This window comes from Heteronotia binoei, chromosome 1 (genome assembly GCF_032191835.1).
Source record: "Heteronotia binoei isolate CCM8104 ecotype False Entrance Well chromosome 1, APGP_CSIRO_Hbin_v1, whole genome shotgun sequence".
NCBI classification, from domain to species: Eukaryota; Metazoa; Chordata; class Lepidosauria; order Squamata; family Gekkonidae; genus Heteronotia; species Heteronotia binoei.
In genome coordinates this window covers 118,662,596-118,687,818 of record NC_083223.1, presented here as the reverse complement: position 1 = coordinate 118,687,818, position 25,223 = coordinate 118,662,596, and positions in this window count along the sequence as shown.

Genomic DNA, 25,223 nt, shown 5'->3' with positions numbered 1-25,223 from the left:
TAAATTATGATTCTGCCAACAGCCCACGTCAGAAATACGTCTTTATGGCTCCTCAACTCCACTGCGGCTGCCAGAATTGCAGGATAAATGTGTGATGTGCTGGTGTTTCACTGGCCACTTAATGAGCTGTCATAGTACTTATAGGGCCCAAGATGGGCATCCACAGATTTAAAGCTGTTCCTTGAAGTGAGTGAGCCAATATGGGAAGCCCAAATGTCAGGAAGATTTTTACTTACATCACAGCCATGATGATTAAGCATCCCACAAAGCTAGCCATGAGGAAAACATCTTTGTCTGGTTATATTCTTTTTTTGCATCTTGAGCCAGAAAATATAGAGAATCAAATTCAATTTGTGCTCACCAGTGAAGCTCATGGGGTAACTTTTGTCTATTCTTTTAGCATTTCTGACCTCACAAGGTTGTTATGAGGATTCAGTGGGGAAGGACCATATATGCTGCTCTAAACTATTTGGGAAAAGAACTGGATAAAAAGTGAAAATCACAACAATCTATTTCTAGCCTCTATTTTAAGGCTTCATGACATATCAGCCAGCTAGGGCCCAATTATCATCCTTAAATCAAGAAAGCTGCTGTATGATTCCTCTCTAATGGCAAGGCTGCATGTGACCCATCAAGCAGAATGCAGCCTATTGGCTACATGGAGGAGCCTACTAAACTCAATAAGCCTTTTTGTTTTGCTGCCTACATGGCACTAAAAAAACTGGATCTTATGCATCTGGAAAGCTATAAAACAAGGCTGGCAGACTACCAGTACATTCAGCCCGGTGGGTCACTAATGAAATGTTGCAGGCATAAACTAACATTAAACCATGGGCATAATGCAACCTGTTTGGCCAACATGCTGAAATGGGAAGGGACGGGAGCAACATCTGATATGCAAAAATACTGATATGCCAGCAAAGTGTGGTGTGGAGGGAAGGTGGTGGTGGGGGGGTTAACTTGGCCATGCATACTGCATCTGGATCTTTTTTTTTTTTAAGGCTACTTTAGAAATACCAATATGAAATGTTACTGATTGTGCTTTCAATAAATCTGGTAGCCCTGTACTCACCCTACAGTGAACACACTAACATCCCATATGTACACATGTACATACATTTGTAAGAAGATGCAAACATGCATTCACTTACACTTACAGCCCTCTACATGGGGCTGCCCCTGTGCCGAACTCGGAAGTTGCAGCTAGTGAAGAATGCGGCGGCCAGGCTGCTAGTGGGACTACCTCGGTGGGAACACGTGCGGCCTGGGCTGAAGGAACTGCACTGGCTTCCAATTATATTCCGAGTTCGCTACAAGGTGCTAGTTATTACCTTTAAAGCCCTATATGGCTGAGGACCTGCCTACCTTAGGGACCGCCTCTCTCCACATGTTCCCCAGAGAGCACTAAGATCTAGCTCCCAAAGTCTTCTAAAGATCCCTGGACCAAAGGAGGCCAAACTGAAAGCAACGAGGGAGCAGGCCTTCTCTATAATGGCCCCCCACTGGTAGAATCAGCTACCGGAGGAAGTGCGAGCCCTGCGGGACTTTAACCAGTTCCGCAGGGCTTGCAAAACCACCCTCTTTCTGCAAGCTTATAAGGAACCCTGAAAGCGACATCTAGCCATCGGAATATACCTTACTAAATGTAGCACCTTAACTTATTGTAGTTTTAAAATTTTTTATGTAATTGTTTTTAAATGTATTTATTAACCGTATTTTACAATTGCTTTGTATAATAATCATGGTATATACCATGTCCTGATAGCCGCCCTGAGCCTGCTTCGGCGGGGAGGGCGGGATATAAATAAAATTTATTATTATTATTAAAAATAAAACTGTGGAGCAGTGCCTGATTAGATGGATGGTTTGAACCATGCATTCAGCCATATATGTGTTGTTTAATGCGAGAATAACCCAATACTTGTACAAAGAAAAATCATGTGTATACTGTACATTAAACCCTGGCCATTGGCAGATTTGTGACTTCCAATTTCACTTATTCATAGTCTGCAACACAACCACCTGATCCACTTGGAACTTTTAAAAACACCCATAATTATGGCACCCAAAAGAAAAGCAAGTAATGCAGAGTGTGGTAAAATGGGAGGAAAGCTGATGAGCTGAAATAAAATGTTCTTTTAGCACTTTATGAGTGCTGTCTCCAGCATGTTTTTACTCCCATCACTCCATCATTGTGATCAAATCATTACAGCTGAAATCTGGTTGTTTGGCATATGCAGACATGGTCATTTATGGTATCTTATGAATGGGTTCTTCACAAGTTGTACACAGAAGCCCTATATGCAGGTTATAGTGAATATATATACAATGTGTATATTTTGTACATGTTTGTGGGGCAGGGGGCTGGTATAATCTGATGTGGACTACATAAAGTCAGACATACTGGGAGCCTACCAACCATGCATAACAGAAGGGCTTACTATCTGTTCCAAAACACATAGTTGTCATGTTGTGTAAAAAGGGGCAGTGCATGTTTTTACCATGCATGTACAGCGTCAGTGCATATGAATGTGGCCCCTGAAAAATCCAGTGGTCAGTTCACATATATTGAAGCTATATATGCATAGTAAATATATCTGTTGGCCTTGTTCAGAAAAAATGGTGACATAACTGCAGGAATTGCAGGTTGTATGAGCTCTTGTTACATGTGGTTGGTAGCCTCCCCGCACAAATGACCATAACGTCTGAAAAGTATGTTGAATAATTTTTACCTTACTTTCAATATGAGTACAGCTTAGGGTTGCCAAGTCCAATTCAAGAAATATCTGGGGACTTTGGGGGTGGAGCCAGGAGACTTTGGGGTGGAGCCAGGAGCAAGGGTGTGACAAGCATAATTGAACTCCAAGGGAGTTCTGGCCATCACATTTAAAGGGATAGCACACCTTTTAGAATGCCTTCCTTCCATAGAAAATAATGAAGGATAGGGGCACCTTCTTTTGGGGCTCATAGAATTGGACCCCCTGGTCCAATCTTTTTGAAACTTGGGAGGTATTTTGGGGAGAGGCACTAGATGCTATACTGAAAATTTGGTGCCTCTACCTCAAAAAACAGCCCCCCCAGAGCCCCTGACACCCGTGGATCAATTCCCCATCATTCCCTATGGGAATCGTTCCAGGAGGTGCATAATGGCTATGGGGGTGGAGCTTCCCCTGCCGGCCAGCTGGCTGGGAGAGGGGGGAAGCCTGTAAAACCAGGGGATCCCCCGCTGGGACCTGGGGATTGGGAAGCCTAGTACAGCTGAATACATAATTTATGCCCCACCTGTATCCACATTCTGGTCTCTGGTTTTATTTGTTAAGTGAACATAGGACTTTTAACACATTACAGCCACACATGCCAAGAGCCCACCTATCATGCATAATGGAAGAATGTGCTATCTGTGGTCTCGCTAGTGCACATGATAAGTGACCATGGGGCAATACTCCTATTTCCTGCATACAACTTTAGTACAAGTGAAATGACTATTCAGTTTGGGGGTTCTCATTCACATGCATTTCCCCTTTTCATGTAAATGGTAATTTTGTATTTTGGGAAGGTCATGGGAAGCATGCATTTCCATTATGTGCAGTCGGTGGGCTCCTGGTACACATAGCTGAGACATCTGTAAAGCCCTTTTGTGTTAAGCTCTCTCTTACAAAAAAAATGTACATGCATACAAGTGGGATATATGTGTGTTCACTTTAATATGCATGCAGAGCTATTTAAAAATGAAATTGCAATGGATGAAAATACCATCTCTGTTATGTCTAATCCTAAAAAGATTATTTGTGAACAAAGTCCTAGTAGGGCACAATGGCATTAGCAGAAGAATTTTACAATTAAGCTTTCATTTTCAGAAATATCACTTCAAAGGTTAATTTTAAACTACTGTTCTTCTGGAGGGGACTCCTTTCACAAATCCAGTATCCCTTTTCACCTCCCAATCATGACTTGAGCCTGTTCCAGTGCATTTAAAGTAGAGTAAGCTGGTGCCATGCTGAGCAAAATGGACTTGTTGAGCATACACGCCAGGGCTACCTATCCACAGCACAGGGTGACTGCTTACATTGGTGGTATACATAAAACTTCATGCTACATGGCAGCTGGAATGACCCCACCCCCTCAGGTAATACAGCAGTAGCACATATGCAGAGGGAGCTGAAAGGGCTACTCTTTGAAAAGAAGCCTCTGCTTCAGAAGCAATTGCTCCACCTCCCTGAGTCTGCATTCATGCATCACTGGATATTGTTCTCTATCATTGTGCTATAAAGTCATTTACAACTAAATTTTGCTGTATAGATGAGGAGAGGAACCACTGTTATAGTACATGGTTATAGTACAAGTAGCTAATCATGTGTGGATGCAATCCATATGAGTGGGATGGAACCAACTAGCAACAACCATGCAGCACTAAATGGGACATGCATTTCCTTAGGAGCAGGTGTTGATGTCCTTCCATATTGCCTTGGGTACCATCAATGAGAGACAACTTTGAGATTTGGATTGGGCTTGGTTACAGGGTGCAGAAATGAGCAAAAAGATAGTTTTAGAGTAATTTATGCCCCTTAATTTCCAACTGACTCAGTCTCTGCCTGATCTGCTTGCTGGGAAAATCCAGCTCTGCTCCAAGCAGCATGGGAGTGGAAGGAGGTGGCATAATATAGTGGGACAGGCCAGTCATGACCTGCTTTATACCTGACAGTATAAAGACCGAGCCAAGATCTACTGACACTGTGTTTACAGGGAAAACAAAAGCAGAAAGCAGTCTGATTAGTGCTGTCTTGGGTTTCAGCAAAAGATGAAGAAATAAAGCTGGAAGGAATGGATCTGTGTGTCCCATACTATGCTTTAAGGTTCCTAAATAATACATTTTAAATCCACTTTCAATGCACTTTCCAACCAGATTTTGCCAGGCTGTTTCTACATTTGGCAGAAGATCCTCTCTCAGTGCTCATTTTGAAGTGATCATCTACATTGCATATCGCATTCACTTCTGTCTTGCTTTGCATTTTCCAAAGTCCTCTATGCTCATTTTGTTGAATGGGCATTGAAAACAGCTTCACCCTGGAGTTGCTTCTCACTTTACAAGAGTACTTTTGGACAGGCATTTTCCTGAACATCCAGATCTAAGTTCTTAATTGTAGAACTTTCCCTCAGAGTTTTCAAACTCCTCCCCAAAGCTCCATCCATAATTTGCTTGCAAGAGCACTGATTCAGGAAGTCGCTAGGTGCATTTCTCAGAGGCACATCAGTGTGTGCACTCCTCAAGCTTCCCTCGCAAGGGAGGCCCGACTTGGAGGAGAATACACCCTACCCAGCTGCTCTCACCTTCAAGGCAAAAGCAATCAGGTAGGGAGTTGGTGCGGCTTCTCTGAGCACGACTCAGAAGAGAACACCTCTGCAGTGCACTCTCAGAGGTGCTCCGTTCCTCCGAGAGCACACTGTGCAGGCCTGGCTCAGCTGGAGCCCACCCAGCCCTCCTTTCATGCTGCATAGCCTACTCTCTTTGTGAGCGGGAGTCCAGCGGCAGGGCAGGCATGGGGGGGGGGGGGTGCAGGGCAGGTGCCAGCTTGGGGTGCTCAAGGTCCTAGCACTGGGCCTGCCTGGGTCAGCAAAAGAGGCAGCAGCGATGTGCGAACCTCTCGGAGGCTGCTTTCCTCGCAAAGGAAGACAGCCTCTGAGAGGCAGAGAGGTGCCTCACCACCCCCTTCACCTGCCTGGGTCCTGGGCAGGCAAAAGAGCACCACTGTGAGAGGTGGGGTCCTTGCCTGGAGTGGCAAGACTCATGACCAGTGCATGGGAGTAGGCAAAGTAAGCAGCAGCCTATGGGGCGGCCCTCCCTGCCACTCTTGGCTGAGAGCAGCTGGATGGCGTGTCACCAGCACTCTCCACCAAGCTTGGCTTCCCTCACAAGGGAAGCTGGGTTCAGAGAAGAAGAGTGTACCTGGCCCCGCCCAGTTGCTTTCACCTTTAGGCGAGAACAGCCGAGCGGGGCACCTTCTCCTCTGAGCTCAGCTTCCCTTGCAAGGAGAAAGAGGCAGCATGTGGCAGCAATGTGTGCACGGCCACACAGGGGTGGAGGTCCTTGCCTCGGGCGAGATCTCTCCCCTGCTCGAGGTTGTTCACAGCTTTGCCCACTTCTCCTCCTGAGATAAAAGCCCAGTTCCAACCAGACTCAAAGCAAAGCCCATTTTGGGTGGTTGGGAGTGTGTGTATGTGTGTGTGTGTGAGACAGCAGCGCCTTGACTGGGGCTTAAACCCCCCCCACAACCCCCCTCCCCCACAAAGACTGGACAATCTTGAGAGAGAGCTGAATTGAACCTCCAGCCTCTGGGAGGGGTGAGGGCCTGCAGGCTTTCTTCTTTCTTTTGCAGATATAGATGTAAAACTTTGTAAAAGGGAGAAGCAAATTTTTAAAAGTGGAAGCATTCTGAATGATGTGAGTTTGTGGCAGGTGGATTCAGTGCTCACTAGATCTGGAGCAAAGCTGAATGGAGAAAGGGCCACAGTTGGAAAGTGCATTGAAAGTGGATTATTTAGTGTGCTTGATCACAGCCTAAAGGAAACAAACAAATAAAAAGGAAACATTATGTCTCTTTGATTGTTTTCAAGGAGGAGACAGAGAAGAGATGCTGGTGCTCCCCTCTGAGATCCCTGCCACTGGAGGTTACAATATTCCATGTCATACTCAGTTGCCAGGAATTTATCAGAACAGGTGGCAGTGATTCAGCTATACTGCATGCAGTCATGGACAGCATTGTGCTGACAGCACTTAATACACACACAAACATGCCCTCAGTTAACAACAAATTTTACTTCTACTTTTTTATATACACACACACCCCATTACCCTGTAGAATTCAGTCGCCCTTACAGGGCAGTGGTAAGCTGCAGTCCAAGCTCTGCTCATGACCTGAGTTCGATCCTGGCAGAAGCTGGGTTTAGGTAGCTGGCTCAATGTTGACTCATCCTTCCAAGGTCGGTAAAATGAGTGCCCAGCTTGCTGGGGGGCGGGGGGGCGGGGAGAGTGTAGATGACTGGGGAAGGCAATGGCAAACCACCCTGTAAAAATTTTGCCATGAAAATGTCACAATGTGACATCACCCCATGGGTCAGTAATGACTCAATGCTTGCACAGGGGACTACCTTTACCTTTTTTAGAATTCAGTGGGGGTAAGACCCACTGATAAGTGACCCATCCCTCATCTGTGCAGCTACACCATCTTAATCTTTGTAGCCCTGCCGTCGGCTCCTCTACAGTGATAGGGACTGGCCTTTCTATATGAAGTTAGCAAAATTTCTGTCATTATGAGGAGGAGGCTTGCATATTACAAGGATCCCTTAAGAGTGCAGTGAATTGCTACAATCCCTGACCTGTATACTCAGCAACACCCACTGGGGAGAAATCTATGTTGTATATTGTAACTCTGCATGCAAGAGGATCTGGGAACAGTGCCAGTGCTAGGGTGCTGGCACAAGGCTGGTACCCCAGGCACAGTGCCCCTCCCCTCCCCACCCCTCCCCGCACCCCTCCTTCCCCTACCCTTGCCCCCAGTGAAAGTGAGCTTGGCCAGTAGCTGCACACTTCACATACTGTGCTCTGCCATCAGCTGCTGTAGTTCCTCCTCCTGCATTGCATCTGTGCTTCCAGAAGCACAGATGAGGTGCGGTAGGTGGAGCTACAGCAGCCGGCGGTGGGGTGCGCTGTGCGAACTATGCCACTGCTACTGCCAAGCTTGCATATTTCCCTCACCAGGGATGAGGGTGGGCCCAAACTGGTGCTGTGCCCCCCCCCCCCCCCGGCCACTCTCCAGGCAGCTGCCTAAGGACACTTAATGAACGCACCAGCCGTGTCTGGGAGGGAAAGCATTAAGAGAATTCTCTCACTCAGGTACACTTTGCAGTTGGCCACACCCTCTCATCGATTAGATATCTTCAGCCCTTGATTGCCTTCTGTTATTTTTTTCTCATATAGAACCTCTCTTCTATGGGCTTGGAGGTGTAGCAAGTTAACCTTTTGAAGTTAATCTGTTCACAATAAGTTAAACATACCTGTATGAATATGTCATGTAAGATGTGCTTCTATTTTTGTGAGTTTTGATTCTATTTTTTCTATCCTTTCTCTTGTTACCACTAGAGTCAGATCATCTTTGTAATTTGTTTGAACAGCATTTTCCCCTTAACCTGAAAATGTGCAGGATCAGGGATACAAAGCAAACCTTCTGTGCTTCCAAGGCAATCGTTTTTTTTTTTTATATATATATTCAAACCTATAATCTAAACCTGTTCCCTTCCCCTGCCAACCACAGCTATTAAGAACCAAACCTACTTGCATCAGCATTGCCCCAAATTATGCTAAAGTGTGACAGATTGTGGGGAGAGTACAATGACATTCCAAGAGTACAATGACATCCTGAGAACTGGATTCTATATGTATACAAATTGTGACTTCCCCTCTTTGCATCTTGCTAACCCCCTGCCACGGTGGCAGAAAGTTCCAAATGCTACATTAATCAACTGATTACCTAGGCCAACTTTTATTAGTAAGGTCATGGAACTGTGGATACCAGTCCTTCTGTCTAGCATTGGGAAATGATGTTCTTTGAGCAGTAATTCCAGCATCTACAAAGAATGTCTACGAATAATGAATGTTTCCTGTACTTTCAAACAGCAAACCTTTGGATGCAAAAAGGTCACATGGTCTGGCCTCCTGTGCCCAGAAGAAAGCACAGCTACATCAAAATCATCCCTGACATGTTTATGTAACTTCTAACAAAAGTTATCCATAGTCCCTTACGGTAGTTTTTCTGTAGCCTAATTATTCTTTTAGGGGTATGAAAGATTTCCTTCTCCTTCTCAGGGCAGAATGTTCTGACAAGGCCATTAAGTAAAATGAGTGAGTTCTGGTGAACAAAGACCAATGCTACTTTTCTCACTTTGCATCTTTACACCTCTCCACAGGGTCACAGCAAGTGGGTCACAAAAACTCATTTTACCCATGCACACTTCACTTACAAGTGAAATTTCTGTGCACAGTATTCTGCCCACAAACAATAACAGGAGGATTGCCTTCTGGAGAAGCAGATATCATTGATTTGTAGGGATGATATATGCCATTATTTTACATGTCACTCCAATTAACACTAACCCCATTGTGTGGCCTGAGAAGTGTGAATGTGGAGTGACAATTTGTGCATAGTTTTACAAACACCCATTGTGTGTGCACACATGCCCACATATCAAGGTTCTAGAGCAGTGGTGGGATTCAAATAAATTAACAACAGGTTCTATGTCGTAATGACCATTTTAACTATACCAAAAGATATACCGAAAGGTAGTTTAATAATTCACGCATTAAATTATGGAGTTTACTGTGCTAATCCAACGATAATTACACTAGGGTTTGTAGAATCTTTCGGGCTCAAGTGCCGTGTTCTACTGGAGAAAGTATTTCTTCCAAAAAAACTTTCTCCAGTAGAACACGGCACTTGAGCCCGAAAGATGCTACAAACCCTAATGATGATGCCAGCCATGAAAACCTGAAATCTTTGATAATTACACTCTTTCCCCATATGTGAGTTCAAGAATGACTCGGGGATGCAAACAAAACAGAAGTGTTGTAGAACAAACGGAAGAGTGTGGAATCAAACAGGGCGTGGGGCAAACACAAAAGTGTGGAACCTGTTGCCAGAGGAGGACTGTGGCTCAGCGGTAGAGCCTCAGATTGGCTTGCAGAAGGTCCCAGGTTCAATCCGTGGCATTTCCAATGAAATGGGTTGAGAAGGACATTGACCTGAGATCCTGGCTCAGTGTTAGAGCATCCGCTTCACATGCAGAAGGCCCCAGGTTCAGTCCCTGCTATCTCCAGTTCAAAGGACAGCTGGGAAAGACTTGTGGGACTTCTATATTAAGCAAGCTTACAAGAAAAACAAGGAAAACAAAAACAGGCATGCTGATGTGGTTTTCAACAAGCAAAGCTATAAGGAGGTCCCCAGCTTGCTGGGTGACCTTGGGCCAGTCACACAAGGTCACTGAGAGGACACTGAGGAGGAAAACACCTTTTTAATGAGAAAAGAATGAGGAGTCTGAGCCTTTTCAGCATGATAGAGGTTTATACAGTTAAGCAGGGGAATGGGCGGGGGGGGGGGGGAACAGGCAGGGAAAAGTTTTTCTCTTTCTCCCATAAATATAAATCCAGGTGAGTAGCCATGTTGGTCTGAAGCAACAGAACCAATTTCGAGTCTTTCTCCCATATTACTAGGACTCAAGGGCACCCAATGAAATTGATGGACTGTAGATTCAGGACAAAAGTCAATGAGTAATAACATTATACAAGTCACTGGCAGAGAACATAGCAATGGCCACAACCATACACAGTATGCTTTAAAAGTAGATCAGACAGACTGATAGAGGAGAAGTCCACCACAGTGGCTACTAGGAAAGGTGTCTGAAGACAGCCTCTAAATACACAGAGAGTATACCTCTGAATACCATGGCTAGGAGGCAGCATCTCTATGCCTCTATGCCCTTTCTGTCAACCCTCTAGAGCAGGAGTGGGCAAACTGTGGCTTGGGAGCCACGTGTGGCTCGTTCACACATATTGTGTGGCTCTCAAACCCCCTGCTGCCCTGTCAGCTGGCTTGGAAAAGGCATTTTGTGTTTAAACCAAGCCAGCCAGCAGCTTGGAAAATACAGTTAAAGTTGCTTTCTTTCCACCTCTCATCAGTCCCCCCCCCCATTTGCCTTCTTGCCTTCCTTCCTTCTTGTGGCTCTCAAACGTGATGTTTATGTCTTGCGGCTCTCAAACATCTGACATGTATTCAATGAGGCTCTTATATTAAACAAGTTTGGGCACCCCTGCTCTAGAGCAAATGGCTGGACTCTGGAAGAAGCAGCATGCTGGACTGGATGGGCTGAGGATCCACTCCAGCAGGGTTGTTTTTAAAGTGGGAGGCTGACATCTTCCTCCCTGAGCTCCCTGGGGAAAGCTGCTAGCATACTGGCGTGAGGACTGTCAGATCTGAGAGACCCAAGTTCGAATCTCCCCTCTGCCACATAAGCCCACCAGGCACTTTCAGGCCAGCTGTGCACTCGCTGCCTAACGTACCTCACAGGGCTGTTGTCAGCATGAACTGAAAACGAGAGAGCAATCCACCGGGAGGACAGAGTTAATCCACCGGGAGGAAACGGGAGGGGGGAGAGGGAAGGAGAACCCGCAAACTCCGGGTGAGGCTGCTGCGGCCGCCGTCCCACGTGCCCCAGGGAATGCTCGAGCCGGTTCCGAGCGGAAGGAAGGCCAGAGAAGGGCAACGGCCGCCGAGTGCGCAACGCGCGTGCTAGCATTGCTGTGTGTGCGCACAGCCTAAATGGATCGGAAATCTTTCCTGTGCGTCTGCTGGAAAGCGGGGATGGGGGGAGTTATACCATCCAAAAAGGGTTTCCGTTTTCCTTTCCTCCCTCATGCAACAGGTAAAGCTTCCCCATTCTCTGCCGCTAGCCGCAGGAGACGGTGTTCCTGATGGATCCTGATGGATCCTGCTAGCTCCCCCGCCGGGGGCCCCCCAGACCTGGGGTGACCCGCCCCCCCTCCCTACACCACTGGAAGAAGGCAGCCTGGCAGCGGCGAGAAAAATCAATGTGAGCACCTGCAGGGGTTAAATGGCTGCCGGAGCAGAGGAGCTGCTGCTGCCGCCACGCTGGTGGAGTGGAAGGGGAAGGAAACAAAGAAGGCAGCTGCGACAGCAAGAAAAATGTGAGCACCTGCAAGGAGGCGAAGGGAAGCAGGCGCCCGGCCAACAACCGGTTCTGTAGAACCAATAGCAAATTAGGTACGGGTTCTATAGAACCGGTGCGAACCGGTTGAATCCCACCTCTGTTCTAGAGGCTTGCTGTGGCTGAGAAAACACCAATCAGTTTAAGCGTAGAAATTATTTCAGGGGTTTTTTTTTTACCCCTGCTGGTTCACCTCCTAAATCCTGCCTGCTTAAACATTTAGGAATATCTAAGCTACTATTTAGTGGTGTTTCCATGTGGATATTTTGATCTACCTTTGCATCCACACAATGTCATCCACTGTTGACTTTCTAGGTTTTTTCTTGCTTTGCTCCAATCTCTCCTAAACCTGGTCTGCTTGTATCTTCTTTAAAAATGCAGTCCAAGCACATATTAACAAGTTTCTATATTTCTTTGTTGCAGAGATAGAAGGGGAAAGGTGCCAGCAGTTGTTGTCCCAATTACCTAGAAAGGAATGGGGAGAGGAAGGTGAAAGACAGTCGGAACAAGGTGGGAACTCATTATTCCACCAATGGTGTGACGGTTCCTTTGCTGCTACACAGCAGCAATGCAAGCAACATGGACAATTGTTATTGTATAGATACAGCCTGCTATGAACACTGTGTCTTCTTTTTCTGCCTCTTTCCAAGATACATAAGAACATAAGAGAAGCCATGTTGGATCAGGCCAATGGCCCATCCAGTCCAACACTCTGTGTCACACAGTGGCCAAAAAATTTATACACACACACACACACACATACACACACTGTGGCTAATAGCCACTGATGGACCTCTGCTCCATATTTTTATCTAACCCCCTCTTGAAGCTGGCTATGCTTGTAGCTGCTACCACCTCCTTTGGCAGTGAATTCCACATGTTAATCACCCTTTGGGTGAAGAAATACCAGCTTTTATCCGTTCTAACCCGACTGCTCAGCAATTTCATCGAATGCCCACAAGTTCTTGTATTGTGAGAAAGGGAGAAAAGTACTTCTTTCTCTACCTTCTCCATCCCATGAATAATATTGTAAACCTCTATCATGTCACCCCGCAGTTGACATTTCCCCAAGCTAAAGAGCCCCAAGCGTTTTAACCTTTCTTCATAGGGAAAGTGTTCCAAACCTGTAATCATTCTAGTTGTCCTTTTCTGCACTTTTTCCAATGCTATAATATCCTTTTTGAGGTGCGGTGACCAGAATTGCACACAGTATTCCAAATGAGACGGTACCATCGATTTATACAGGGGCATTATGATACTGGCTGATTTGTTTTCAATTCCCTTTCTAATAATTCCCAGCATGGCGTTGGCCTTTTTTTTTGCAATCGCACACTGTATTGACATTTTCAGTGAATTATCTACCACGACCCCAAAATCCCTCTCTTGGTCAGTCTCTGCCAGTTCACACCCCATCAACTTGTATTTGTAGCTGGGATTCTTGGCCCCAATGTGCATTACTTGGCACTTGGCCACATTGAACCTCATCTGCCACGTTGACGCCCAATCACCCAGTCTCAACAGATCCCTTTGGAGTTCCTCACAATCCTCTCTGGTTCTCACCACCCTGAACAATTTAGTGTCATCTGCAAACTTGGCCACTTCACTAGTTACTCTCAACTCCAAATCATTTATGAACAAGTTAAGGAGCATGGGACCCAGTACTGAGCCCTGTGGCACTCCACTGCTTACTGTCCTCCACTGCAAAAACTGCCTATTTATACTTACTCTCTGCTTCCTATTAATTAGCCAGTTTTTGATCCACAAGAGGACCTGTCCTTTTACTCCATGACTCTCAAGCTTACTAAGGAGCCTTTGATGAGGAACTTTATGAAAAGCTTTCTGGAAATCAAGGTAAACAATATCTATTGGGTCTCCTTTGTCCACATGTTTGTTCACCCCCTCAAAGAAATGTAACAGGTTAGTGAGGCAAGATCTTCCCATACAGAACCCATGCTGAGTCTTCCTCAATAACTCATGTTCATCAATGTGCCTACTCATTCTGTCCTTGATAATGGTTTCTACCAACTTTCCCGGTATTGAAGTCAGACTGACTGGCCTGTAGTTTCCTGGATCTCCTCTGGAACCCTTTTTAAAGATGGGGGTAACATTTGCTACCTTCCAGTCCTCAGGAATGGAGGCAGATTTCAATGAAAGATTACTTATTTTTGTCAGAAGATCCACAAGTTCAACTTTGAGTTCTTTCAGAACTCTTGGATGTATGCCATCCAGGCCTGGTGACTTATTGGTTTTTAATTTGTCAATCAGTTGTAGGATCTCCTCTCTTGTCACCCCAATCTGACTCAGGTCTTTCAACACCCCTTCCAATATAAATGGTTCTGGAGCAGGCAAACACTTCTCATCTTCCACAGTGAAGACAGAGGCAAAAAATGCATTCAGCTTCTCAGCCATTTCCCTATCCTCCTTCAGTAATCCTTTGACCCCTTGGTCATCCAAGGGCCCCACTGCCTCCCTGGCTGGTTTCCTGCTTCTAATATATTTAAAGAAATTTTTATTGTCGGTCTTTATGTTTTTTGCAATATGCTCCTCATAGTCCCTTTTTGCCTGCCTGATTGCAGTCTTGCAATTGATTTGCCACTGCCTGTGTTCCCTTTTATTAATCTCATTTGGACTAGCTTTCCACCGCTTAAAGGAGTCCTTCTTACCTTTTACAGCTTCCATTACTTTGCTTGTTAACCATGCAGGCCTTTTCTTATACCTGTTTGTGCCTTTCCTAATTTGTGGTATATATTTTATCTGAGCTTCTAGGATTGTAGTTTTAAATACCCTCCAAGCTTCCCCAAGGGTTTTGACTGTATTTACCTTTACTTTCAGTTTCCTCTTCACATGCCTCCTCATCTCAGAGAATTTTCCCCTTTTAAAGTTAAACATGGTTGAGCTGGTCTTTTGGGGCAACTGTCTGTTTATACAAATGGTGAAATCAATAACGTTATGGTCACTGCTCCCAAGCGGTGTGATCACTTTTACATCTCTCACCAAGTCTTGGGCATTACTTAAGACCAAATCCAGGGTCGCCCCACCCCTGGTAGGTTCAGAGACCATCTGCTAAATAGAACATTCATCTAGAAACTCAATGGTCGTTTTCGCACTCACCTCCAGCCGGCGCGACCCCCCTCTTCACCGTGCATGATCTGCGCGGATTTCGCACTAAATGCCGCGGAGCAGCCTTTTGCGCTGGAAACTCCCGTCGCAAAAGCCGTGCAAACGCCAAACTGCTTTTTGGCGATTTACGTTTGAGCGGCTTTTGCGACGGGAAAACGACCAATCTCTTTCTCTCGACCAGAACACATATTGACCCAATCAATCTGCGGGTAGTTAAAACCACCTATGACGACACAGTTTTTGCATCTAGCCATTATCTTTAAGCCTTTCATCATATTATAATCGTCCTCTATCTTTTGATTTGGTGGGCGATAACAAACTCCCATAGTTAAATTTCCTTTTGGGCTCTCTATTTCAACCCAAAGCATTTCTAGAAGAGAATCTAATTCTCTGACCTCAGTCTTACTGGACCGTATGCCCTCTCTGACATACAGAGCCACCCCACCTCCAACCCTTCCCTCCCTATCCTTCCGATTTAACTTATATCCAGGAATCACCATGTCCCACTGATTCTCCTCATTCCACCAAGTTTCTGAAATTCCCACAATGTCTATGTTTTCCCCCAACACTAAACATTCCAACTCACCAATTTTACTTTGAACACTTCTAGCATTTGCGTACAAACATCTATAATTTCCCAGGCAAACTAGGCCCGCCACCTTCTACCTGCTGCCTTGAGACTCTGGCAGGCAGTCCATACTGTTTATCACCATCTAGGTGGACAACTCTGATCCATTACCCAGTAGAAAAGTAACAGCTAACCCTTCATCTCTTTGAGATGAGTCCTCCCGAACCAGAGACATTTCATCTCCTGTCGGCTTTCCCCCAAGATTTAGTTTAAAAACTGTTCTGCTACCTTTTTGATTTTAAGCACCAGCAGCCTGGTTCCATCTGGGGACAAGTGGAGACTGTTTCTTTTGTACAGCTCCCGCTTGTTCCAGAAAGCATCCCAGTGCCTAACAAACTTAAACCCTTCCTCCTTACACCATCGTCTCATCCACACATTGAGACTTCTAATTTGTGCCTGTCTCTCCAGCCCTGCACGTGGAACAGGTAGCACTTCTGAGAAGGCTACCTTGGAGGTCCTGGCCTTAAGTGTCCCGCCTAGCAGCCTAAATTTTTCCTCCAGGACCTCACGACTGCATTTCCCCACATCGTTGGTGCCAACATGCACCACGACCACTGGTTCCTCCCCAGCACTGTCTATCAGTCTCTCTACTACACGCATAATGTCCACTACCTTCACACCAGGCAGGCAAGTCACCATACGGTTAGTACGCGGTTTTGCCACCCAGCTGTCTACTTGCCTAAGGATCGAATCACCAACTACCAAGACCCCCCCTCTCTCCCTGCCCAGGGATGGTACCTTGGCGTGAAAGGATTCCCGCTCACCAACTGAAGAAGAGATCCCTTCTAAGGGCGCATTCCCCTTATCCTCAGCCCGGTGCCCTATTCCCTCTTGACCCTCATGCTTCCTGGCAGCAACGGGGCTGCCACGTTCAGAGTGGGGCTCATCTAACACGTCTCCGAGAGTCTTCTCTGAGTGCCTAACTGACCGTCTCTGCTTCTCCAGGTCAGTCACCTCGGCCCCAAGGGTACAAACTCGTTCCCTGAGGACCAGGAGCTCCTTGCATCGAGCACACACCCAAGACTTCTGTCCTGTGGGCAGACAGTCATACATGTGACACTCAGTGCAAAACACTGGAAAGCCCCCACCCCCCTGCTGGCATTCTACCTTCATGATAGCTTTTTAAAAATATACAGTCCCCTTTTAAACCCTGTTTGTTTATGTGGCTCCCCGTCTGGAGAGTCTACTTACCTTATTGGGAACACAAGGAATCTGAGTTCCTGGTCCTTACACAGCCCCCAGGCTAAGAACCACAGGCCAAGAGCCCTTTAGCTCTCTGGCAAGGTGCAGCTTAATAATGCAAAGAGGGTGGGGGCCACTCCTAATCAATACAGATTCTTGCTTTTGGGAGGAAGATTATTTCCCAAGCGTTAGAGGAACACACCTACCAATTTGAGTGGCTGGCTCCATGATAAAATGGATATGTTGTATTCTTCATACTACCATTACCTTCCTTTTGTCAGTGGGGGCCTGGATTGATAGAACTGCAGCTAAAGCAATAACAGCAGAAATGATAGATTGGATGAGCAAGTGGTCTACAAGCAGGAGGTGGCAGGTGTATGAATGGATGTCATGACTCCCATTACACAAACAACAGTGGGAGGGAGAATAGTACAATAGGCAGCACAATAAAGACACAACAATAAAAACTAGAAAATTCAAGATAAAGAAGTAGTCTTCACATAAAGCATTGGGGGGGGGGGTGACCTGGCTAAAGGATGATGACCACAATTTGTAATATGGAATGTGCCACATGTTTAGGGGCTACTTTGACAACTAAATGATGATCCTCCAGAAAAAAAGGCCCTTCTAGAACTGTGTGCATAAAAATGGAAAGCAAACAGCAAGAAAAGAGGCAAATTGTTACCAGCCTCAGCTCTTTAACATGTTATTTTAAAGCATAAAATCAGCAAAGCCAGAAGGCTTTAATGCTCTGAGTTACTTTTGTGTTATTTTATTAACCTTTCCACAGCTGGCACACTTGAAAACCCTCTTTCATCACATGCTTAACAGAAGTTCAAGTGTAGCAGAGAGCTCAGCCAAATTTCTGTCTGCTGGATTCACTGTCAGTGTACCACGTTTCACTCCTAACATCTCCCCTGTCTGATGCAGCCAATGGAACAAAGCAAGTCTGAAACAGGAAAACCCCATGCTGCGCTAATGCCACCCAATTATCCCCCAGAAGCTTTGCCTAAATGATAGTCAGTTAACGCGGGAATAATTTTCACTTTGTCAGTTAGGATCAGCTAGCTACATGTTTCTGTCTCACAAGGTTTTTATTATTGTTTTTAAGGCAACCCTTAGTGATTATCCAAACCTCAGTCCTAACTTTGTCCTTTTCCAAAACCATTTAAGTAGTCTTTCATGTACAAATGGATGGCTGGATGGGAAGACAGAAACAAAATATTTGTATAAAGGATGGCACTCCATGTTACTTTAGCAAATAAGTCTTCCTAAACACATCTGCCACTTGTCTACATATTAATTATCATAGCTAATTCCCAGGTACTTTTCCTCAACCTGTCTTACTTTTGGTTAGCCAAAAAAAATAAGAGAAAAAAACAGCTACAGAGAAGGAACTACATGGTAGAACTACAGGCAGGCAATTGTCTCATGGTTAGGGTTGCCAGGTCCCTCAAAGATGATGGCAGGGGAATAGGGAGAACGTTCTGGGAGCCAAAAGTATCCTCCCCCACTTTTGATGATCTCCGTAGTGTATTTTATTTAAATTGTTAAAAAAGTAAAATTTTATCTATTAAAGAATCTTACTTCATAATAATTAAATTGCTTAAAAGAAAAGAGAGAAAAGAAAAAGGTAATCAAATAAATCTGTTAAAGAATCTTCTTTTTAAAAAAGCATCATAAAGCAAAAAGAGAAAAAAAACCATATGTTATAACTATAATCCATCTTCAGAGTAGTCCTTTAATCATTGTCAAAAAAAAAAAGTTCCGATATCAATTCTTGACCAAGTTTGGTGGCTATGGGAATAGTAGGTAAAGTCTTTGAATTTGGATATCTTGTTCTCCATACATCAGCCAGATCCAATTCTTCTGCTAGTTTCCAAAAACTTATTGGCAATAGAGGGCTTTTGCTTTTCATCTGTTTGTGTGGGTTTTTGTCCATTTGTCTGTCAGAGACTGCATTAAAATCTCCTATCAAACAGTATTCTGCATATTCCAAATTTGATAATTTAAAATGTAGGTCTTTAAAAAAATTCTCCTGTTGATCATTTGGCGCATAAATATTTGCCAATAATTTTTTTTTAATTATCCACTATAATTTCTACTAATAGAATTCTTCCATCTTCAGAAGTGTACTGGCTCTCTGGGATCTCAAGTCAGAAAGTTTTTACCACTGGCTCCTAACTGAGATCATTTAACTGAAGATGCTCAGGATCAAAACTTGGATCTTTTGCATGCAAAGCAGGTGCTCTCTATTGGTCTCTAGTCTGTACTTTTATGTGACCCTTTGTCCATGAAAGCAGAGAAACAATGGTTTCCAAAGAACTACAGATGAATGGAAAATAGTCACTCTTTGGGGACAGAGTTTGTTTGCAAATGCACAAAATTTTATAGTGCACAACAATTGGCAGATTCTGTAGCCGGTCTCATGTATGTACAAGAGCTTCTGCAAATGGAAGAGCATCTTTGGGATTAGTTTCACTCTTCTCATGCAATGCTCTGGTATGAGATACATAACAATGCTTCCGTGATGTTCCAAATATAGGAGGCAAGGGCACCACTGATTCCAGTCCACTGAATCAGTTTGAAATGCAGGGAAATCCGCTTGTGTGCACTGGACCTAAACTGCTTCTCCCCAAGAAACATGCAGCTCCCAGTGCCTCCCCAGATCAGTTTTCTGCATGTTACTTTATCCTCACTTTAAAAAAAAAAAGCAAAGCATAGAACAGGGGAACAAATAGTTGAGATTTTGAAAAAATTCCAAGTTAGCCCAAAATATGCTTCATTGCATGCATGTTCAGCATTAGGAGGGGAAATAAATGTGCTGTTTTCAAATTTTTGCTTCAGGGTCAGCCAATATCAGTCTACCATGTAACAGCTTTGAGAAGGGAAAAAGCTTTGCTTAATGATAGAGCTGCCAGAGTAAACAGAGCCTCAAACCAGGGAAATCTAAAGCACATGCATTATTGTCAGGTTTGGCATAGCTAGTTTTGCTAATCAAAACAGCAGCTCTGCCTTTAAAAGCTATTTCTGTTATGATTGCTAGAAGTTTATCAAGACAGTAATAGGCAGGAATGTATATGAGAGTTCCACTCCATGAATTGTGGACAAAACAAGAGGCCAAATTCTGGTTTTGAATAGATGCTTGATGCCATTCTAATGTATAGTTCAAAATCTGTTCCCTGTTTTTCTAAGCTTTCCAATAACGTTGAATACTGCAACAAAAAATTAGAATGCAAATAAAAATTCTTTATGAAAAGGGTATATAAAGAAGGGTATATATAGGGTATATAAAGATGCATCTGGCCAGCATAAAGCACACAGAGTAAAGAGGAAAAGGGAAAGAGGGAAAGACAAAGAAAAGGATTGTGGATGTGGTAGGAGCAATGTGAAGCAATCAAGGTGATTCAGGTAACTTTCATAGGGAATGCTCATCCATGTTCACTTGGAAGACAATCAAGAGGCAAAGGACATGGGTCTAGGCATCAAGAGCGGTAAGAGAGAATCAGACATTTAGGCAGGGTTTTTTTCCTCCCAACCCTGAGGGCCTGTTCATATAAAGTCCTTGTGTCTGCCTCAGTCAACCAGACTTCTTGGGAAGTTCCTCAGAATTTAATTCCTAGGTATGCATGGCCTCTTATTGGATCAGGACCATGACATGTTGGAAGAGGGGGCTCCTCCACCCAGCTGTGCCATTCTCCTGACTGAAATGGTCCTGTGAGTCACTATTTGTAGAAACTTATATCCATTAGTACATTCAAGTGGGTAGCCATGTTGATCTGAAGCAGCAGGACAAAATTTGAGAATACTGACACCTTTAAGACCAACAAAGTTTTATTCAAGGAATAAGCTTTCATGTGGAAGCACACTTCTTCAGATACATTGAAATGGAAGTTGCCAGTCCATACATATGGGTAGAGGGTGAGCAGAAAATTAGCATACAGCATAATAAAGGTGTTTAACAGATGCAAGGACCAAACTGGAATAAGAAGTTTTATATGGTCACAATTTGTTTGGGTTTAATTGTTTACTTGTTTGAGTTTAATCCGGGGTTTCCCCCAGGAATTAAACCCAAACAAATGGTCTTAAAAGTGCCACCGGACTTGAATGTTGTTCCATCAGTACATGTAAGTTTGCTCAGTAGGGTAAACAAAAATTCTCCTTGGATGTTTTGGGTCAAGAAAATAGTACAGGGTGATTGCTTAAGTCCCCTCTCCTTATGCACCACTTTCCCAATGGACCCCATGCACTTGGAATTGAGCACAGAACCTCCAGACTGCATCTGTCAACAGGACAAGTGGAGGACATAAGTATTTTGAGGTCCAGAGTATCAGCTTTCGTGCTGTAAAATGTAACAATGGCCAAAATATACTTTTTAATATATATAAAAGGCATTTTCACACACCCCACCCCAAGTTTCCTTCCTCCTAAGGTTTCAATCATGTATTTGCTGTGGTGTTGATCTGCCAATGAAAAAAATCAAAGCAACACACTCATTGCAATACTATCCTTCCCACCAGTTTATGCTTTCTGTACCACCACCTTCAGAGATTAGGTGGATGGTGACTGGACACAGGGTATTTACAGTGCTGGCATGTCACCTTTGGAATGTTGCCCCCCCGAGGCTCACTTGGCATCTACTGTAATATTTTTGGATTCCAAGCCAAACATTTATTTTTATCCAAACTTTTAAATAAGGGATTGTGATGCCCCTTCACCACTCACACATAGTGCCTACTACCCTCTTAAATCTCTCTCTATCAGGTTATGGGTAACAAGTAGGTCAGGACTTCATACATGTCACCTTTCTTGTCTCTTTTAAAATATACAGTGCCATGACCATTTCACACCTCAGGTCCTCTTTTTCACTCACAGAGAAATCTACAGACAATTTACCTCAGCCACCTTTAATAACAAGCCTTCACTCACACCGTTATTGGAGCTGAGGCTCAAACACTGTTCCATTCACGTGCTACCACAATTTATTCATATCCTATAATATATAGAGAGAGACTGAGATATTAAATTGTATGTTTCTTTCCCTGAGGCATGCAGACCAGAGAGTTAAACAAAACAAGAAGTTAACTTTTATTTATGATATTAACATAACACTGAAGAAAGTAAGGTAGACCTTACAATGTTCTTTTCCCACTGAACTTTTGAACTGTGGTCCTATTCTCACAACTGGGATCCTTTGGTTATAAATTGACTATTTTCAGCCCGCTATAAGCAGCTCTTCTCCACAGTTTCATTCAGCCAGATATCCAACTTTTCCCTCTCAAGTCACCAGCTACCAGATCCCGATTGCTGTCTTCCAGCTGCCTCTCCAACATTCTGTCAGCTCTCATTGGGTGCTCTTAGGGAAAGACAGAACCTACCTTGTCTGTCACAGGGGTTTTATCTGTTTAGTTGTTGAATGGTCTGCTGAAAGTCTGTGATCTGTTTTATGGATATATTTAAACCTTTTTTCCTCTATCTGAGGCTTGTTCTTAATGACTTGTCTTTATATTGATAATTTATGATGGTTTTATGGTATTGTTTTTGTGCACAAGCTCCCTTGAGTAGAACTCTGGAGAGATGGCACACAAATTTCCTAAACAAACAACTTTAGGCCAAAATGGTGAGCTATGCAATGGGCTTCACTGGATCCCAAGGCAGCGACAAGGGAACTAGGACCCCCCTCCGTCCAGGACTCGCAAGGGCTCAACTCGGACTGCTCAGGAGGACACAGAGGAAGTTTCAACTTCCCCTGGGTCGCCTGAGCTGTTGGAGTGAATTGAGCCCTTAGACAACAGGCTGCATTTGCAGAAACTCCGGCCATAAACTTGTGAGCACTAGCACTTTAAGAACAGTAGGATCACTACCCAAACTGGCAGCTTGGCCACCCACTCCTTATTGAGATAAAGGATTTATATTGCCGGAAATTAAGAGACGGAGTTGTTTTAGTTATTTAATTAGGGATATCATCAATTGTTTAGCATTAAGAGTTATTTATTTATATATTTATTAGCAGATTAAATTGAGAGGTTGAAACCAGGGGGTATATTTATTAATGTGCTATTGACGGAATTTAAAGTTTTTTAGCTAATCAATTAAAGGAGTTTAGGGCTGGGGCTTAAATTTAAATAACTATGGATTAAATTAATAGAGGATTAGGCAATTTTTGGGATTTTGAGATAGAAGAGGGTGAGGAGGTTAAGTTGTTAAAGTTTGACAATATAACTGGGCAGGAAGCCAACTTGGTATTAGTGAAGGACCGGGTATAAGTGTGGATGTCTGGCCTGGGGATCCCAGTGCTCATGGGGAGGGGAAGGTATGACGGTGGGAGCAGATGGAACTATATGGGAAGGAGGCGGAGACAAAACAGTGCTCGGCCCCCTTCCGGCCTGCGTCCCATCCCGACGGTGACAGGTAGTGGGGCTAAGAAGGAAAGCCCGTCTCTGTAATTGGTGTTATGTAATGCCAGGTCCATAAATAATAAGACCTCGATCCTCAGGGAATTCCTGCTTGAACAGAATATGGACCTTGCTTGCGTGACCGAGACCTGGGTGCGTGATGGAGAGACGGTGGCTCTCTCCCAGATGGCGCCCCCGGGCTACTCGGTCTTTCACCAATCACGGACAAACAGGCGGGGGGGAGGGGTGGCGCTATTCATACGGGAGGGTTACTCCTTCAGGGCTCTCCCGGCCCCAACGATCGATGGTCTGGAATGCGCCGGTCTGGCATGGGATGTGGGGGAGGGGTTGGCGATCTGGCTGGTGTACCGTCTGCCTAACGCACCGGCCGGCGCCTTACCAGCCCTGATGGGGCTGTGGCAGGGTGGGCATTGGAGTTCCCAAGGCTTATGGTCTTGGGTGACTTCAATGTCCATGCGGATGACATGGCTTCAACTCAGGCGCTGGACCTAGTGTCTTCCATGGCGACACTGGGACTCTCCCAATTTGTTACCACTCCCACGCATCAGGCCGGCCATACGTTAGACCTGATCTTTGCGTCTGGGATCCTGGTGGACGATATCGCTGTAGAAGCGGTACCATAGTCGGATCACCTGGCCCTCAAGGCTCGTGTGGGTGCGCCGCCCCGACCCTGTATGGGCGGTGAGCCTATTTTGGCTTGCCCGCGGAGCCTGATGGACCCGGAGCGGTTCCAAATGGCTCTGCGGGATCCCTGGCCCCCTAGCGATTCCCTTGATGACCTGGTAGAGGCCTGGCATGACAGGCTATCCAGGGCCATCAACGAAATCGCTCCCCGGCGTCCTCTGCGTCCCCGTAATAGGCTGGCTCCGTGGTACACCTCGGAGTTACGCCAGCTGAAACAGGGACTCAGACGACTAGAGAGGCGGTGGCGGCATACTCGTGACAAAGCGACAAGAACATCCTATAGAACGTTTATGAAGTCTTATGAGGTGGCAGTCAAAGCAGCAAAGAAAGACTACTTTGCGGCTAGGATTGCGTCTGCAAATTCGCGCCCGGCACAATTATTTAAGATAGTTGAGAATTTGACCACTCTGCCTCAAGGCAGACCAAATATGAGGGAATTGGAAATAGGCTGTGAGGCTTTTGCGAAATTTTTTGCAGATAAAATCTCGTCGCTCCGCCAGGACCTTCCCGCCACATTAGATGTAGTACAAGAACCCGAGGCTCCGTGCCTGTCCTCTGATCTTACCTTGGACCACTTTGACACACTTAGCCTAGGGGAAGTCGACGGAATTCTCTCTACTGTGCCCCCTACAACTTGTGATCTTGACCCATGTCCCTCCTGGCTAATTAAATCTTGCCAGAGGGAACTTAGATATCCTGTACGGGATATCATAAATAGATCCCTCTTGGAAGGGCAATTTCCAACATCATTGAAAGAGGCTATGGTCGGCCCCCTCCTAAAAAAAAGTACAGCAGACCCGGCCGAATTGGCGAATTACCGACCGGTCTCGAACTTACCATTTTTAGGTAAAGTTATTGAGAGGGCAGTGGCGCTACAGCTACAGAGTATTTTGGATGACACTTCCGCCTTAGACCCCTGCCAGTCCGGCTTTCGTCCAGGCCATGGGACGGAGACAGTGCTGGTCACCTTGGTGGATGACCTCCAGCGGCATCTGGATCGAGGCGGCGTGGCGGTGCTGATGCTGTTAGATCTGTTGACTGCGTTCGACCCGGTCGACCATCGGTTACTGGCCCGCCGGCTCGCCGACGCAGGGATTAGGGGGTCAGCCTTACAGTGGCTCTCCTCCTTCCTTGATGGTCGGGGACAAAGGGTGGCAATTGGGGGAGAGCTGTCCTGGAGGTACCCACTAGTGTGTGGAGTGCCACAAGGGGCAGTTCTCTCTCCGATGTTGTTTAACATCTACATGTGCCCCCTTGCCCAGATCGCTCGGAGGTTTGGGCTTGGGTGCCATCAATATGCAGATGACACCCAGCTCTATCTATTAATGGATGGCCGACCTGACTGCGTCCCAGAAAACCTGGACCTTGCATTGCAGGCCGTGGCTGGTTGGCTCAGGCTGAGTGGGCTGAAGTTGAATCCA